This window comes from Oxyura jamaicensis, chromosome 11 (genome assembly GCF_011077185.1).
Source record: "Oxyura jamaicensis isolate SHBP4307 breed ruddy duck chromosome 11, BPBGC_Ojam_1.0, whole genome shotgun sequence".
NCBI lineage: Eukaryota > Metazoa > Chordata > Aves > Anseriformes > Anatidae > Oxyura > Oxyura jamaicensis.
In genome coordinates this window covers 4,215,580-4,227,828 of record NC_048903.1, presented here as the reverse complement: position 1 = coordinate 4,227,828, position 12,249 = coordinate 4,215,580, and the positions used below count along the sequence as shown (strand labels likewise).

Here is a 12,249-nt window from a genome sequence, read left to right as displayed (position 1 = left end):
TTAAGGCTTTCTATCAACATTAGTAATGTGTACTTTCTTTTTCTACCTATTTGTCCTTAAATATATTTATTAGGTCCCTGACACACACTGGCCCTCATTCCTCTTATTAATCAGCTTCTCGCGTGTCCCTGAAGAAGCATCTCAATTTCACGTGTTCAGCTAATTATTCTTCTCATGGGCCTTTTTTAAAGGAGTCAGTACCCAGTACCACAAGCACTGAGACACAGCGCTCTTCCACAACATTGCATTTCCTTTAATAGTATCAATAAGACGGTTTTGCAACCCAGACAGAGTTGTTGGTTGCAGAATAAAGTAAGAGGTGTTTATTCTGTAAAGCTGGCAGAGTCAGTGAGTGTGCTGTGGGCCTGGCCCCTACAGGGTTCTGTAGGAAGTCACCAAGAGTCAAATTCATCCGAAGGAGGATTTTTCTAAGATGTAAGTCTCAGATGAGGTCTTTTCTGGTCGAGCTGATGCATAGCATGGACAAGGGCTGTGTATGAAGGTGGCCAGTGCGTTTGGGCTGAAGCCTGTTAGCTCCATACTGCTGTGGAAGGGGTTGCCTACAAACAAAAGGCTGGAGGAGGCTTCTTGTGGCATGGAGCCCTGTCTCCTGTTAACACAGGCTCTGTGTCTTGTAACGCCCAACACTTACTGAGCTGATCTGAAAGCAAGTATGGACTTGTTTGGGGTTGGTGGCTTTTTGTTTTGGGGTTATTTGGGTTTGGTTGTTTTGGGCGTGTTTTACTGTCAGAGAACATCCTTATTGTGATGGTTTAGGACCTTCTTTCAGTTTCCAGGTATGTACGGTTGGTTCACATCTAATTCTCCTTGTATCAGTGTTGTCCTATAATTTCTAGCCCGTAAACTGACATACCAGCTGCAAGAAAAATCTGAATTTACTTTCCCTGTAGGAAGGAAGAGGCTGAAATATCTCTGGGCACCCTAAGTCTGAAGGCACCCTGCTGCCACACTGCTGGGGAGCATGGCAAGGGTGACCCTCACCCCTGTACCTAAGGAAACATCTCTAAAGAGAAGTTTGATTTCGTCCCCAAGCAGCTAGGGCGTAAATATTTTTTTCTCTTCCAGAAAGCTTCTGCAAAATGATAGTCTGTTCTTACACCAACCCATTTAATAAGTTTAATTAAATGGAAGCTTATGATAATTAAACCAAAAGCCTAAGGGCCCTGTTCTGTGAGGACTTACTCCTTGCATAAGACCAATTTCCATATAATTTAGACAACAAAATAGCGGAACAGTGCTCTGCCATCTAATTTATGTGAAATTGGTATTCTCCAGCCCAAATCTATATTACACTGTAAACACACTTCTTGCATCTTAGGAGAAGTGAGATAGCTCGAATACAAGTGCTGGAGCAGAGGAGAAAGAAAGGAGATTTAAAAGGGATCCCCCTCCCCTTTTTTTAAAAACTGAATACCCAGAATAAACCCAGAATCTGATAAATGCTGCACGAGGATCAAATATCCTTAAAGAAATTCTTTAACGTAGCAGGTACTTGTAGGTTCTCCTTTCATAACAAATTTGCATATTTACTACTTCTGGGTGTTTTCTTGAACTAACGTTTGTGATGAATGCTAGGAAAAGCCCACGCTCCCTATTTTGGAATTCTTTAGCATCTCCCCGAGTGTCCCAGAGGAACGGTACAGTGCATTATCTCCTCTGCCACCTGTATTTTTATTGCACTTCAAAACAAAGCTCCAATACTACAAAGAGGCGATGGGGCCTGATCCTTCGCTACCTTACTCCGACTTTGTACAGCCCACTGAAGACAAAGCCGTTCCTCTTGCCTAAAACTGAAGCAGTGGGGAATGTCCCCAGCCCTGCCCGCATGCAGCTCCTGGTCCCTTCCTTCTCTCGCTGCCCTCTCCCGCACCCCCAGGTGCTGGCAGTGACGATAACCATGGGGAGGGCGAAGGGGGACCCTTTCTGCACTCCTCTACTCTGCCTGGGTGTGCAGCACGGCTGGTAACCGAGCCCTTGGTGTTTGGTGGCTTTCCTGCACAAGCTGCTCTGTTTTGGGTGGGTTTGGGTTGATTTTTGTTCTTTTATTAATTTTTTTAAGAGAGTGGAAGTGGTGGTAATGGCGGGTTGCCCTCAGAGGGAGGCTTGTTGTGTGCCAGTTTGTCTTCCAAAGGAAAGTAGGGGTTCCACGTTGAGGGAAGCTGTAGGTCTGCTAGTTGTAGAAAAGGGAAGGCATTATTTTGAATGGGCTGCTCCTGTGCACTGCTGCTCGGTATTAAATGCTGGTGATTAATTGCTCAGGGTTAGGAGATAACCAGGTCAGAACCTTCTGAGATAGACACTTCCCACTGACAGTCAGATGGTAGGGACCTACACCTAAAGTCCATTTGTACAAGTAGTAGGGAGATACCATCTTTTGTACCGTAAATGTGTTTATAATTATAGTTCATAATGGCTATCCCTCTATTTCCAAACCTTCTAGACACTGTCACAACACTGACCTGCAGCTTTGCTTGCACTACAGAGTAAATATAAGGCCCAGAGGTTAAAACTTAGCCCAGATGAGCCAGAATTATTCCTTGTAAGAGCAGACAACTGGAATATCTAAATATCTAACGTATTCCAAATCTGTGACCTTTGCTTGCAGGTAGACTTCATCATGGTGATCATGTCTCTGCAGCCTTGAGGCCAGATCGACAAAAGACACACCCCAAAACCACCGCTGGGCTGGAGCTGCTGCAGAGGAGAAGCAAAGCCACTCAAGGGTCTTCACCTGAGGAAGGTGGCAAACTCTGTGCTTGGCAGTGTTAGCAAGTAAGATTCAAAGTCTTTTTAATTACTGGGGTATAAACCTAAACTAGTAGAAAGCCAGTCTCTCTGAGGAACCCACACACCATGTCACATCATGTCAGGGAGGTGCACGTGGCAATTATTTATAGCTACAAGCTGAAACATGGACACCTGAAAATGCTCTCTACTGCAGACAGGGGTTCCACTTGTCTTTGAGGTACTTGGTGGTAGACTGAAGGCGTGTCTGCATGTCAGTAGGAATACTACCGTTTTTCAGAGGAGGCAACTCCCCACCACGTTACATTTACAACTGGGACAGCTTCTCGAGATTATTAGCCTATTGTTAGGTTAGGAAGGTTCTTGGAGTAGAGCAATATATCAGCCCCAGAATCTGTTTGAAGGTTTTGTACTGAGGCCTAAACCTAGATCTGTGTTCCCCAAGACCTCCTCTCCTTACTGCAAACAAAACGAGAGCACCACACCATGCCCAGCTGCACTTTGAAGTGAATCAGGTATTGCAGAGCTCCTGGAGGACTTTGAGGTGATGGATCCAGATCTGGCAAATACCGCAGCTGCTGGTTTTACCCTGACCTTGTAGCTCCCAACAGTGGGGTGAGTTCCAAAGAAATCAAGGTGGTGATACACTGGTGAAACACGCAAGGAGTAGGAGGGCATCCACAGGGTCTTTGTGAGGTTGGAAAGGAAGCATAGGTGTGTGAAAGGGAATTAGGGGAGGAAGGTGAAGTGGATAAATGTTGGTTCTCTTCCTATGGTATCTAACTGAACTCCACTGAGCCCATTCCCATCAAATTTGTTTGCTGGGACCTCTATAGTAGTGTCGAATGCCATAGATGCAGCATTTGACCTGCATCTGTCCTGAGAAATCCGTTGGAACAACTCTTCTGCTCAAAGAAGCAGAAGGAGGCGATAGGGGTTATTAGTATTCATTTATTGCGAGCACACTTCTGTAGAGGTCTGAGCTGTGTTTCCGTGCTTTCGAGTAGATACTTGATTAGGAAGAGCTTTCTGCTGCAAAATTGGTAAGCTCTAACATCCAGAAAACACCATTCTCATACTCCACACTGCCATGGATGCAGTCCTAGGATTCCTCATCAGCTCTGTAGAGAGCAGAAAAGGATACTGCACCACAGTTACAAACCTCAAGACATACATTGCTATTCCTACCATGTTTTGTTGCTGATAAGAAGGTCCACATTTCAGGCCAGGTGCGGGCCCTGTGTTAGGTGTATATAAGCTTCAGGGAGACCAACAGCATCTTCTTCCACTTACATCAAGTCTGAATGTGGCCCATTGAGTTTGTTGGTTTGTTGAGTGGACCAGGAAAAAAAAAAAAAAAAAAAAACTATGTATCTTACAGGAGCAAAGGAGTCTGCTACGAATAAAGAAACCAAGCATGGACTCAACTGAGAGATGCAGAACTGAATTTCGGGGCAAAAAGCAGCCTGGTCATAGCCAGCCTTGCTCTAGGTCTGACCATCTGTTTTCAGACACGTTTCTTTAACATTAGGCCATCAAGCAAAGTGAAAAGTATGTCTTATTAGTTCACACACAGCACTGAGATTCCGAACGATGACGATAAATAATGTACAAGGGTGCGAAAGTACAGGTCTGTTTGCTCTGGGCCTCTGGGGGCAGGGCGTGAGGGGCAGGGAGCACAGCCCCTCTGCAGCTGAGCCCTGCCAAGGGCCACATGGCACGGCATGGCATGGCATGGCACAGCATGGCATGGCATGGCACAGCATGGCATGGCATGGCACAGCACAGCATGGCACGGCCCAGCACGGTGCTGTGGCAGCAGGGCAATGGCTGGGCCAAACACTGCGGCTGTTGGCCGCGCTCCGCTGCACTGAGGCTCTTTTCATAGCAAGGCTCCCGTCTTCCAGCACGCCACGTACACACGGCCTCTTCCAGGAGGTCGTTACCTCACTGTTATTTTACACTTCCCTCCCAAAAGCTTCAAAGTCTGTTTTTTAGCATATATTTATTAAAAGTTTTTCTCGCTGTTCAAAAGAATAGCGGAGTCGCCGCTCGAATCCCCACTGTCAGCGACGGCCGCCCGGCTGAAGAAAGGAGGCAAGAGAGGCTTTGCTTTGGCAGGGCGGGGTGGGGGGGAGAGAAAATAAAGAGAAATCGGCCGAGCTTCAAAGGGCGCATTTCCATAATTGCCCTGTAACTTTGGCAAAATAAATCTGAAGGGCTGAGAAAAGCGCAATCTCTCAGATGAGTGCACTACAAAAGCCCCAGAGATCCCCAGTCCCACTTGTTACCATTCTAATTCAGTGAGAGAATTCGGTCCCTAACCTCGGTAACAAAAGCCATGAAATCACCGTCCTCCCATGCCGATAGCCCATGCCTAAAGAATAAGACCTTATCCAGCCTTTGTCTCCCTCTGCCCACTAACATTCAGGACAAATCAGAATAGCATTAGGAAGGAGAACAACTGCACGAGGGCTGCCAGACCAACAGTGTAAATCCACAGGCTCAGGTTCTCCCCTCTAAAGCCATGTGGTCCTGGGGGGCAGGTGGGACGTGTTTGTGCCTTGTTTTGCTCTAACGATGAGTGCTTTTTGCAGCATTCCTTGAATTTGCCTGCGCTCCGTTTGTATGAACATCCCAAATGAAATGTGCACAAGTGCTACGTGGTCGTTTTCCTTCAGGAAAGGGAAAACAGGCTCCACAGCAGCTTCTAGGATTTAACACTTGCTCTCGGTAGAATTCAATCTTTACGAAAACGATCCTAGTAATTCTAGATGAAATTGAAGAAGAAGGTGCCTAAAACGGGGGCTGCCTTTTCCCTAGGAGCCCTGGTCTGCTGGTGCGGCCGCTGTCCAAACTTTGTGATTCCTTAGAGAGAAACCTGCCCGCTGGATGTGAATAGTAGGCCTTTTACAGCGAAGGCCCAATCTCCCGTCATTTGGCCCCTCTCTGACTTTTTTATTTTCTCAATAAGACGAGCTTTTGTGGCGATGTGCAGTACGGACAATCAGGACAGCCTTATAAAGGGATTTAGAGGCGCGCACAAAGGGCCGCGGCAGCATCAAAGCCGGGCCAGCAGCACAATAGAGATGACATTTTTACATCCCAGGGCTTGGGCGGGCAGCGCCTGAATGCTGTGTCCATAGCAGTGTCAGTAAACAATGAGTAAAGTGGGAAAGGGGTGAAAACACAAGTCAAAATCTTTTTATTGAAGCCCCCTACACATTCATTGGGCATTTTTAGCCCTGCATTTGAAAGCTCTTCCATTTACTTACTCTCCAGCTTCTCCTATTTAACTAACTGACTGATGATGGCTCCATTTTGATATCCTAAGAAAAGAATGGGAATTCTTCCCAAAGTGAATATATTAATTTCATTGGCAGTAAAGAAAATATTGGCTGCGTGGTGCTGTTCTTAAAGGGACACTGCCATCCTTGAAACCACATTTAAGAGTCACGCATAAGGAACCCCAGCCTTACCTGTAGTACCAGTTCTGCCTCTGGCTCTTGGAAGCGACGTTTTTCTTTTAATTTGCCAGTTTCCTGCATTTAGTTTATTTTTTGCATGGCAGAAAGAGGCCGGAGCATGGTGGTGTTTCTAGCCGGTTTCTCTTCCCTTTCCTCGTGCCCAGGGTCTCCGTGGTGGGCCTCGGAGTGCCAGCCAGTGTAAGACCAGAGGATTTAGCCCCACTCGCTTAGCCACGCAGGTAATCTCAAGGACTACGCCGGATGCCAGGAGGGCAGCCGTGAGTGCTAAAACTTGCTCATCCTGGCCTTTATTTTTTTTTTCCTGAAATTATATGAAAACATTTCTATTAGCAGTAGGGTTTGATTTAGTACACCAGAGGGAATCTGTCTATCAGGCGTAAGTTTCTGACATTGTGTTCTCTGGGAATTGCTCGCAGAAGTCTCCATTTGAGAACTTGGGCACGAGCGCTGCTGTTCGATAGCCATTTCCAGTGCCCATTTTCATCAAATAATTTTGGAATAGGGACGATCTAATCTCCTCGTGAAGCTCGCGCTTTACCTCTCTTGGAAGCCAGTTAGACTGTAACAGAGCAAACTGATGTTTTACTCCTTGTATCTAATTTCACATTACATCTATGTTTTTAGGCACTTAAATTTTACTGCAAAGGTGTCTTGAGTACTGCACAGTCCAGTGTGAGTTATAGTAATGATGGCTGAGGAATGCAATAGGGAGTCATGTATTTTTTAGGCAGAAAGAGAGAGATTTTTTTCCACTGTTTTGCTTGAAAATAGGTATAATATTAATATATTAAACCCCATTTTCACGCGCTCCCAGTAAGTAATTTTATTCTAGCCTGGCTAGCTGGCCTACTGACATGCATTTTCACCACTGCTAAAAATAATGAGGAATCCAAGTGACACACATTTGTGGGTAGGAGTGCCATCAGATCCCTTGACCTAATTGAGCATGCCTATACACCTTAGAGTGTTTTGCATAACCAACTTAGACAGCAGGAACATTTCCAACCAGATTGATTGACATATTTTATTTCTAACTTAAGCTTAATCATGACCAAGAATGATTCATTTATACCTTTCAAACTTTAGGCATTGACACGGGAGACAACCAAGCTGCAGACTCCAGTGTAAGCAATCATGTAAAGGAAAAAGTATATATTAGTATAGTTTATTAACCTACTTAGCTGCCGAGGTTGATGTAATAAAATGGATTAATTAGCTGGTAGGAGAGTTACTTTATTTTATATATATAAAAAAAAAGCCTGATATTTTGTGGGAAAGATTTTGTCCTAAATCACTCCTCCACTACACATCTCTGTGAAGCCCTATACAGTACTCAGGGAATGGACTGTAGTGTGCATTTGATTTTCCTAAACCAGGTGGACAAGAGCTCGTCTCCCAGCAATAGCCAAGCACCTCTCAGACCAAGAGAGTTCTTGGCTCTTGAGGCACAAACTATCTTCAAATAAATATCAGCGTTTTCCATGTGCTGTGCCTTAACCAGGAACAAAGCCTAATAGGCTGAATAAAAGTGCTATTTCCAGCATGCGTGTATGTGGCTGCTTTACGCTGAAAATGTCCTTTAGCACTTTTTAACCATATTCTCTAGTGTGTCAGCAAAGAGACTCCATCAGAGTATTTAACATTGCTGGGAGCAAAGGAATAAAGTGGAGTCACTGTTGATTATTACTCATTAGCCACAAGGACATCCACTTAACATGTGAATAAATGAATGACACCATGTCCTAATGGAAATGGCCTCGGTGTACCTTTAAGCAAAATGTTGTTTAATATCTTCCATTTGCTGAATAGTAAAGAGGCCTGTTGGACATGCATAGTTAGCAAGCAGCCATTGTTGCTTTGTTCCAATTTCAGCATTTAATAAAAAAAGATGTTGTCTCGACTGCGGCAAAGACGGGCTGCAGAAAGCTGGGAGCAGCACAGCCTCTTCCTCCTCCTGCAAATTCCAAATTTCCCTGGCCCTGTAAAGGGTTAATAGCCATGAAGCAAACGCGTCCTTAGAAGGTACATGTTCTTCATTATTCCGCTTTACATTCAAACATATAAAACAAAGAGCATCTGATATCTTTATTGGTTCTCTTAGATAAAATGCAAGCAAGCTATAAGCCTTAATTTTCTTATTACCATTTGTTAACAAGGAAGATAACACTCTCAAAAGTACTTGATTAGGACTCCCTTTGATTTGTATCTCGTTATGACTTCCAGGGCATATATTTTTGTATTATTACTTTAGTACGCTGATAGTTCTGATCAAAGTGATAAAAAGAGGTATTTTAGGAGTGTAACTATTAACTGTGCAGGTAAACCACACAATCTGCACAGCATCTCGAGGGCTGCCGTGCTCAAGCACGCTTTGGGCAACAGCTGAGGGATGAGATACACTCTCCTATCTCCAAAGCCGGTGGGCTGGGCTGGAGGAGCCCTTTTGCCCTCCCGCCCTCGCAGCAGTAACTTTCAGCGTTTGCAACTTTTTTCTTTGCATTTCTACAGCGCAGCTACTGAGAAGAGTCGCGGGTATAACATTAAAGCTGGTTACGATATCGAAACCCTCACAGTCAGGATCTGTACCAGAGCACGTCTTGTCAGCTTTAACTATCCAAGGAAAATAAAAGCTGACGTGAAGGATTTGGGGGGGTTATTTTAATGCACGTTCTGATTCCTGGTGGTGAAAACCGTACGCGTGTAGCGGGGGGGATCCTTTCCTTGCTGCTCTAATTTCATCTGCGTGAGAGCTAGCTCCGCTGGAGGCACCGCACGGCCGGGTCTCGGTTCACAAGGCTTTCTCCTGGCTTCTCCGTGGCCTGGGCCGGGCCGGGAGCGGGCAGCGAGCCCCGGCACAGGGGGTCGCCAGCTCCAAGCCCCCCGCTCCTCCTGCCTCCTCCTCGCCGCGCTTCCTCCAGCGCAGGAAGGAGCGAGCGGGAGATGATTACATCAATCAGTGTCAGGGCTGGGAGCTGTGATTTATGAATATGCATAATGAGCTCTCACCTTTGAGAAGGACTAGCTAGGGAGATAATTGATTAGACAGGAAAAGAGCAGCCAAGAGAGAGGGAGGGAGGGAGGGAGCAGGAGGCCTCTCGGAGCTGTGGCGGGCAGGCCTGGCTGCAGCTCCAGCGAGGCTGTCAAGCCGTGTGAGTTCTAAAAAAAAATAGGAGCAGGATTTTTAATGTTTTGTTGAAACACGCATAACAAAACGTTTCCTCACAAAATTAATGGGAATTTTCTCCCCGTTAGGGAAGCTGGGCAGGCACAAAGGCTGCTCTCTCCCTCGGGGGAGACGAGTTTGCACTTCCAGAAGCCGACGGGGCGCCTTGCCCAGCGCCGCCGCCCGAGCATCCCGCGAGCAGGGGCAGCAGGGCCGGGGAGCCCAGCGGCTATGCCGCCAAGGCAGAGCAGCCTTTAGTGGAGGTGGAAAGCTGGGGATGCGATTGTTTTCCCATCGCGGTCTCATTATTTTCTTCCATCCCCTTTTAAGCGTCTGTCTGGCCACTGTGTGAAAGTTTCTATGGAAAACCCACCAGGATGTCCAGAGGAAGGGGATGTGGAAATTCGCCTCTAGCTTTCTCTCCCCCCAACCCCTCCCATTTTACATGCCATTAATCTTTTTTTTTCTTTTTTTTTTTTTTTTCTCCCCTCAGCCAGAATTGGCTAAGGAAAAAGCAGGGCTACAAAGTGCAGAGAGACTGGGTAAAATTTACATGAGAAACAATCCGTTCGCTAACCACCCACCCACAGAGTTTCCCTTCGTTTCAGGAGCCTGTTGGAGTGCAAGAAGGGGAACAGTTCCTGGCAGAAAGACAGCGCTGCGAGGAGGCAAACGCCGTTTCCAGGGCTGGCCGAGGCCAGGCAGAACGTATGTGAGAAGGAAGGGGACCGGGGGGGGGGCGGGGGGGAAGCAGGGGCTGCAAACCCGTGAGGGGGTCCCCACTGCACCGCACGGCCCGTCGGGGAGCACGGGAACCGCCAGCTCTTGAAACGCATACACAAGGCAAGCAGACACACAGACACACGGCTGCAGAGTGTGAACGTATATAGAGAGATAAATATCATCGCTTACAAACGCCTAGGTTGAAAATGTAGTTTATCGGCCTAGCGCAACCCGATCCTATAAATAATACATTCCTATCACTATGGCCTCAAAATGTCAATACTGCGCAGCCCCGCGCATTTGCATATCTTGTACTGTCTAAACTTGAAGCATGTCAGCTATGTGCTTCTGTTTGTACTTTAACTTCATTTTAACTCCTGCTTCCTCGCTCCCGGCTCCCTCCCCCTCCGCCGGCTCCGGCAGCAAGCCGAGAAAAGCGCCAGGTATTTATTTCTTTATCCGCCACCCCCGCCGTTACCCCATTCCCAGGGCCGGATGGAGGGGAGGGCTGGGGGCACGCACCCCAACCCACCCCCCCCCCGGGCCCAGGTGCGGAGTCAGACGGGGCAACAAAACCCCCGGCCGGGGGGCTCGGGGGAAAGGGGCAAACGCTGGCGGCCGCCCCCGCCAGGGGGAGCTGCGGCTCCAGGCTGGAGCCACGGGGAGCGGCCGGGTTCGGCTCGGCCCGGCTCGGCTCGGCCCGGCTCGGTTCGGCTCGGCTGGGCTGAGCCCGGCTCGGTTCGGCCCGTGGGGTGCCCGCCCCGCAGCAGCCTCGGGGAAAAGCACCGCAGAGGCGGCAAGCGAGAGTGTAGGCAAAGTGGCAACGGTTTATTTATTAGCCAAAAATAGATACTTTCTTGTACAATTTGGTTCACACGTATGTACAGGTTTTCTGTTTTTTGTTGTTGTTATTGTTGTTGTTTTTTAAACGTATGTACAAAAACAAACGAACGAAAAAAAATGGAAACACCTAGTTCTCACCGGACTTCCAAAAAACCTCACAAACTCAGCTAATCCCGATGATAGTACAGAAGCGGGGTTGGTTTTTTTGCGTGTTTTTTTTTTTTTTTTTCCCTTTTAGTTTTAATATACGGACATGCTTACAAGTCGTAACTATACAGAGATTTCTTTTTACAATCATTACAACCACAATAAAAAAATTAACTATGATGATGACAACGCCGATAGAACCATAGCGGCATCGAGCTGGTTCTGGGGCCTGGAAAAACAAAATGACACAGAAAAAAAAAAAAAAAAAAAGATATTTAATACTGCGAGAGAGTCTGGGCTGCCACGCTGCTTTTAAAGGTAAGTAGCGCTAGTTTTGTCGTTGACGCTATTTTAAAAAACAGATTTCTAAATGTGAAAAGTTTTAGGGGAGGCACGGCAAATGGAGCTGGCTCTGAACCCCCGTGGGGCTTCCCGAGAAGCGAGGTGGGTTTCGGCGAGCGCTGCGCCGAGCTGCGGCCGGCGGGGCTCAGCCCCTGAAGTTTTCCTGCCGGCTCTCGGCTTTGCCGTTTCCCCGCGTTTCTCTCGAAAATGCCATTTCCCTGCTCTGCTCTCGGACCTGCCGTTTCCCTGCCTTACTGAGCCCCCCGGGCCGAGCTTCGCCCCCCGGCTGCCTCTCGCCGCGCTCCCTCCGTGCCCGGCCGGGGCTGCGCGAACCCAGCGCGGCTCCGCTCCCCGCCGGGGAGCCGCAGAGGCCCGAAGGAACAGCGGAAAAGAAAAAGAAAAAAGGGGGAAAAAGGGAAAAATCAGAATAACCCACCGCGCACTCGGGGGAAGAACAAGAAGCCGCCCTGAAAGGGCACCAAAGAAGCGGAGACCCGGGCTAACCATTAACAACTCCCTCCGTATATCCTTAGGAGACTGAGGAAGCAATCTCTTACCGCCTCTGCACTGGCTGGAAAGCTGTCTTTATTAACTTTTTCTCTACTTCCAAGGCACTAGATCGATCTAAAAAGAGAAGAAAAAAAAAAAAAAAAGCGTTCCTTTTTAGCCCCCGATTTATCCCCCCCTCCCTCCAGCCCTGCATTCAGCCACTAGCCTCCAGCTCTCACCGTAGCGACTCGCGAACCCGACAAAGGTCCGACCGTCGAAAGGGGGGGG

The 12,249-nt window shown here is 47.6% G+C and overlaps 1 long non-coding RNA gene across 1 annotated transcript; it reads right to left on the bottom strand.

The window, feature by feature from the left end:
* Positions 1-10,947: 10,947 nt before the first annotated feature.
* LOC118172801 lies at positions 10,948-12,214 on the bottom strand. The gene is made up of 2 exons (XR_004753862.1): positions 12,030-12,214; positions 10,948-11,359 (listed from the first exon to the last, which is right to left on the bottom strand). It is a non-coding gene; the product is annotated as an uncharacterized LOC118172801 (long non-coding RNA).
* Positions 12,215-12,249: the final 35 nt, after the last annotated feature.